Below are 7,274 nucleotides of genomic sequence, written 5' to 3' on the forward strand. Positions count from 1 at the left end.
CTCATTAAAAGCTGTTGACGAAACCAACGTAGGTCACGACCTGCAGCACAAGCCTCCTGTTATTAAGGACATCTCTCCTGATTTCCAGATCTATACATCTGATTCCAATACACATTAGCACAGTTGTATAACCATCCAAAATCATGCCAGGTTGTTCGGTCATTTATTTTTGTAAAAGTGATCAGATTTTCCACATTGCCCACCAAGTGCTTTTGCTGAAATGAGTATGTTTGCCCAAAAACACCCACCTTCATCTTCTCTCTTAATTGCAAGCTGCAAGATTAAACTTTTTTTTTTTTTTTTTTTTTTGCATGTTGCTCTTGTAAATGTTCTTATTTTTGTTCCACAGATCATCTCAGAACGAAAGAGAATAAAAATGTCAGAAAATAAATAAATGTGTTAGGAAAAAAAAGACCATGTGGTTTGAGTTATTGAACGTATTATTAATTGTTTTGATTTACACATGCATGAAATTGTATCGTACTTCGTCTACTCTTTAAACAGCATCCCAGATAGCACACGTACGTCTGCAAGATGTCTGTTAAAGATCACTTCATCTGGAAAGCATCTGCTGTTTACTAACATCTGATAGACATCTTCAAGATGTCAGTTTAACTTACATTCTAAATCATTACATCTTAAAGACATTTTCGAAACGTCTATTTGACATCTGACAGGAAACACGCACATCAAATAGACGTCTCCGTGATGTACGTGCGCTTGGTGCGTTCAAGTCCTCCTGGGAAGTTCTTACTTATGATCATAGATATCATATAATAAAGGCTAGATGTCTCGTCCACGCTGCTGGCCAATGGAGGTCGACGTCCGCACACGGCGGCCATCTTGCCACAGGGAGCTCGCTCACTCGTAACATTGTGTTTTAATGCTGCATGTACTTTTAAATAACCATAACTTGCTCAATTTTCTACCGATTTTCAAACGGTTTGGTTTGTTATAAACGTCAGAGATGTAGTTATGACACTGCATACATATGAATAATTAAGAAAATCTGCAATTTCAACATGTTCCAGCGTTCAGAATTATAGCCACGTTAATAACGTTTGTAAGAAACCAAATCGTTTGTAAATCCGTCAAGATTTCAGCGAGATAAGAGGATTTGTGTTCGTGCTGATCACTCACCTTACATCAGATACCACAGAGCTCGCCAGAAAGCTTCCCTGTGACAAGATGGCCGCCGGTGATGCCGTTCGAGACTCCGCCTTAAGACATCTAGCCTTATATAGATATCTATGCTTATGATGGCATTTAAGTCATTTTCGTTGGAGTAAGATGGCGGTGTGTTCTTTCTCTTAATTAATTACACAAAAATACAGCAAGGTTCTACTCTAGTTCTAGAAAATGAAGAACAAATAAATGTGCATCAGGTGTGCTTTGGTTTTTCTCTGTTTTTAATTAATTTATGAAGCCACTGCAAACTTTATCGTTACATATTACATTGTTATATTATAATGCCATCATCATATTCTGTGCAGGTAATTAGCTTACTTCTACTGTAAATTAGAAAAGCCAGACAATATCACTGCTAAATACCTTTCGGTATAGGCGGATCTTTTGTGACGTCATTGTTTATGTTTGTCGCGTTGCATCATGGGAATCGTGTGGCAGGAAACACCGCTAGATACCTCTAATTTGATTGTTTTGCACGTTTGGAGGAGGATTTAGAGAAGAGGATGGTTCACTCTTGCTGTGTGGTCGAGTACGGCTCGTTGGGGGCCTGATAAAAAGTTTTTTCGAATTCCCTCCGAAAAGGATCGCGAAAAACGAAAGAAATGGTTGCGTGCAATTAGGCGATTGAACCTGGGGCCTGTTTCAATAAGGAGGTTCAACCAACTCTGAGTTAAAACTTGAACTCTGAGTTGACTTACCCTGAGATGGAAAACTCTGAGTTTTCGGTTACAGAACAGCTGAAATGAGTTAGTTCAATCAACTCTGAGTTGACCTACTCTGAGTTAAGCGCGTGCACCACAACTATAAAAAGCCATTATCAATGGAGCACAGATATTACGAGTCACCATGGCAACAGCGCCAGACAAAAAGAGGTCTTCATATTTCTTCACATTTTAATTACTGTTATACAGTGATGGGTGTAATTAATTATCAAGTAATCTAAATACTGTAATTTAATTAAATGGATTACTCTTAATTCTTCTGTAATTTAAAGTTAAATCTGATGTAATTGTATTAGACTATAGAACAATTCTGTATAGGCTATTTAACATACATTTTTAAAAGTTATATTTTTAATGTAACCTTCTCCCTCCACACACTTTGGTCAATTCAAGAATAATTCATGCAATTGTTTATTTGAAAGCATTAAAAGTGCTGTTTGTCTCTCCTTGTATTGTTCAAGTGTTTAAGGTTGACATGGGATTTAGTAATTAGTAATAAGTAGACCAATAATTTCTAAAGATAGTCATTATTACATTAATCTAATTACACTGTTGAAGATGTCATTTGTAGTTAGTAATACAAGTAACTTGCCCAACTGTTATAATATCAGAGGTGAAACTGGAAGAACAGTATGTTATTCAAGCTAATTTTAATTTTCATGTAGGTGCAATCCTGCAGGCATTAAAAGAACATGGCAGCAGCTGAAAATTAAATATAAAAACATAATTCAGTCAAGTAAGGCTTGAGCATATCATGGGTGTAGGCTACCTGACTTTGCAAACATTTGACATATTAAATAACTAAATAGCATCCAGTGTCTAGCAGTGCAGCAGCATTTACAGCTGAGGGAATTCCTGGAGGGACTTCAGAGCCAGTCACTCCCGAAGATCCAAGGGCCTTCATAAAATGTCAGAGGTTTACATATGTGTTATTTTTTATATAGGCTATTTTTGAGATTTCCATTTATTTTACTTTGGGTTAGGATTTTTGTTGGTCCCAATAGATTCTGATGGTAATATCTGTCTTTTGGAGCCTCCTGTCCCAACAGAACCCCAGGCAGTTGTAAGTCGCCTACTCAATACACCAGAAATTATGACAAATAGTGTTATAAAGTGTACTCAACCAAATGCTCATCACATGGAGATAAAGAGTTTCTGCTGCTACTGAGAGGCCTACAGAGGTAATGTTAATATTATGTGTCTACACATCAAACAATCTACACATTCAGATTATTTCACATTTTTATGTGGAGTAGCCTATAGAATCTAAGTTTAAATCTAAGTATAAACAGGTATTCTTATCTCTCCCCGCGCCCTCAGAGTGTGGAAGAACAGCAGGAGGACGGTCCATCCACTTCTGCTGCACAGATGAACACGTTCAGTGATTTCCAGTAAATGCCACAGTTTAATTCTGTAGAATTTCTTTAGAACTACATTATGTAACTCTAATCTACTGTGTTTTCAGTTGCCAGTAAAGGAGTTATATAGACTTCATCTTATTAAAAAATTAAATAAATATATATATATATATATATATTTTTTTTTTTAATAAAAGATTAATTTTATTAATAAAAATGTACTGAAAGAATGAATGAGGTGTTTAAACACCACTTCCACTTTAAAAAGGGGAGGAGACCGAAAGAAACTCTGGGTTTACTGAAGAAAACCTGCTCCCAACCAGGTTAGGTTCACAGAGTAAGTTACCATGGTAACTGACTCTGAGTATAAGTTACCTCTCTTTCAGAAACAGGCTTGACTTACCCTGCTTTCTCAGGTTTAAGATACCTCCCATTCTGAAACAGAAAACTCAGAGTTTCCCTCATTTTAGGGTTAACATACTCAGAGTTTTCACTTAACCTCCTTTCTGAAACAGGCCCCAGGACGCTCCGAAGAAAGCCTGGATTCCTGCAGCTAACGTTACTGATCGAGTTTGTGAGGCTCATTTTGTTCATGGTAGGCCTAAGTCTTAGTGACTATGTATTTATAGAAGATTGAATAAAAAAAATAATAAAACTGAGTCAAATCAACCGAGTCATATGTTTTCGCGTTCTGATTCAGGTGTCCCAAACCGCGATCCACAGCACCCAGACTATGTTCCTCACATCAAAATGGGCTATTCTGGATCGCAAAACTTAAAAGCAAAAGAAAAGGCTGTTCTAACCTCTGCTTTTAGCACGATCACTGCTTTCTGTTTGGCAGAAAAGATCGGCCCAACTTTTTGAAAAAACAAAATAATCATAGGCCTCCAGACTTTTGAAAGCCTTTAATCTTTCATGAGTGAAGGGTCCAGGGGTTTCTATTAAATAAGAATAAATGTCTCCCCAGCAGATTGGTGGCCAAGACACGGGCAAGTCGGACCAACGTTTTTTGTCATCCCAGATCTCATATGGGCTTTGAATAACTTCGATTTTGTCACCAATACAAATTTTGAGCTTCTCTCCAAACCTCCTCCGGTCTTCAGATGTTAAAGTGCTTATATATTGTGGATTTCGCCCGCTAACTCTCTTGAAAATGCTCGTCGCGTCTTTACTGCCCGCAATACTGTTTGTTTTGTTGCCACACAACCACTCGCGCATGCGTACAAAGATGTCAACAAAGATCCTCCTATACATACAGTCAGCATCTAGTCATAGTTGGGGGCGTGGTCTGGCGTGGCGAGGGTGGAGTCGGCGTGGGGGAAAACACTGCGAACATCGTGTGTAGTCATTGACGCCTTTGGTACATTGCAAAATTAACTGCAATAGCTTATGATTGCCCTTATTAAATTAAAAACTGGGTCAATGACCCAACCAAATGGCCGGAGGTGTCGTTTCACGACATATTTTCTGGTTGAACCTCCAGGTTAGTCGTAGCTGTAGCGGTAACATTAGCCTATAACTCAATCAACTTTCGTTATGTATATGTTGCATACTATAACTCCATAAAACCTTGTCACTTACCAATTGTACGTATGCTTCACTCCAAACTATTAATCCTTTTGTAAAACGGTGATCAGTAGTACGAAGTTGCCGAGGGACTGTGCTGACAGTTATCCCTAACTCACAGACTGCAGTCTGTATTGAGTGTGTAGACCTCGAACTACTCTATTGGCCTATCAAGCGAGCCTTCAGCTGATAACGCTAATGTGAATGAGACATCCCTTATGAAAAACAACTATAGGAATCTTGTAGTATTTTGGGACAAAATATTATAGGAATACTATAGTATTTTGGGACTTACTATAGAAGTACTATATCACACAGGGATCTACTCACACAGTAATCTCAAAAATTACAAGTCCCTGTCCTCCTTTCCGGTTCTGTGTGTTTATTAGGAAGGATGTAGAACTTCAATTCATAATTTGTTTGTTTATTGGCGGTACAGAAAACGACACAGCAACTCTTCGGCATGATTGTCCCGTGTATTTCAAATAGCGCCAAGGCAATGTTTTCCCCCACGGGCTAAATTCACATCACGTGACGGGGCGCTCCCAGACCAACCGTCTGTCACTGACACGCCCACAACTCGTAAAGAACGAAAATCCCGAGCTTCCCACTGGTATTTACGACATTGTGGTGGCGTTCATGTGCGTTCATCTGTAAATACGATCTATACGAGATGACTTGAACGCACCATATGGCAACAGCTTTCTTACCTGTACGACAGCGTTCTGCTTTAGGAGGAACTGACAGCACGGCAGTTTCTTTCAGTTTTTCCCTCCGTTTGGCCTAAAACACTGTTTGTGGTGATCCAGTCTGAAATCCCATATTTCCATATGTTTTTCAGCTTTTATGATTACGTTATGTATATGTACGTTATGCAGTGTGCCTGTATCTTTCTCTATTGCTGTTCTATTACAAGATAGAAAGTCTAAGGCCTTCAATAGCCGTACAGCAAACCCAACTAATCTGGTGCCTACTACATGTCAAACTAAGATTGCTGTGGGGACAAAAAGTAAGACTGTTAAGTTAGCACTTTTAAACATTCGCTCACTTAAAAATAAATCACTTCTAGTCAACGACTTAATAACCACAAACAACCTGGATTTTATGCTTCTAAATGAGACCTGGCTAGAAGACAGCTGCAGTGCAACAATCCTCAATGAAACAGCCCCTCCTAACTTTACTTTTATGAGTGTCTGCAGAGCTGTAAAGAGAGGTGGGGGTCTAGCTGCTCTTTTTAAAGATATCTATCAATGTAAGCAAATATCATTTGGGAATTACCCGTCTTTCGAATATCTGGGTACTGTGTTAAAAGGTGCTCCTCGCATTTTACTTATCATTATTTACAGGCCTCCAAAATATTCTCCAGCCTTTGCTGAGGACTTTACAGAACTGTTATCAACAATTACCTCAGAGTTTGACTGTTTTGCCATTGCTGGAGATTTTAACATTCACATAGATAATGCAGAAAACAATATGACAAAAGAAATCAAAACTGTTTTAAAAACTTTTGATCTGACTCAGCATGTACATGGACCCACACACAATCATGGACACACTCTAGATTTACTTATCAGTAAGGGTCTAAACATTTCATCGATTTTTATAAAGGATGTAGCACTGTCTGATCATTTCTGTATTTTCTTTGATATATTGATCTCTCCTGCCACTGAAGCTGGATCTGTGTCTGTCAAGAAGAGATGCTTAAATGAGAACACTAGTGTACTATTTATGAAGGCTATATCCTTAACACCAAGCATATCTGCTGACTCTGTTGATTTTCTCCTTGATTCTTTTAACTCAAAAGTTAAAAATATAATTGATGATATTGCTCCTGTTAAAGTCAGGAAGAAGAGTGGCAGACAAAAAGCACCTTGGAGAAACTCAACAGCAGTGCAACATATGAAAAGACAATGCAGAAAAGCAGAGCGCATGTGGCGGAAGACAAAACTTGTAGTCCATTATAACATCTACAAAGACAGCCTGCATGCTTTCAATATGGAACTAGGCAAAGCTAGACAGACTTTCTTCTCAAATATTATAAACAGCAATTTAAACAACACACGCACTCTTTTTGCTACTGTAGAGAGACTGACAAACCCCCCAAGCCAGATTCCCAGTGAAATGCTCTCAAACAGCAAGTGCAGTGAGTTTGCTTCTTTCTTCTCTGAGAAAATCAATAATATCAGAAAGGTGATCAGCACATCCTTGACTTGCGCTGGGGTCAGACAGATCAGACCACCTGAGAAAGTAGTTACTATGTCTGACTTCAAAGAAATTGATGGCAAAATTTTGGAAGAAACCGTACAACACCTTAAAACATCAACATGCGCTCTTGACACACTTCCCACATCTTTCTTCAAAATTGTGCTAAACAGTTTAGAAGCAGATCTTCTAGAAGTGGTAAATGCCTCACTTCTCTCTGGGAGTTTTCCAAACTCCC

The sequence above is a fragment of the Leuciscus leuciscus genome (genome assembly GCF_965113295.1).
Source record: "Leuciscus leuciscus genome assembly, chromosome: 10".
Taxonomy (NCBI): Eukaryota; Metazoa; Chordata; class Actinopteri; order Cypriniformes; family Leuciscidae; genus Leuciscus; species Leuciscus leuciscus.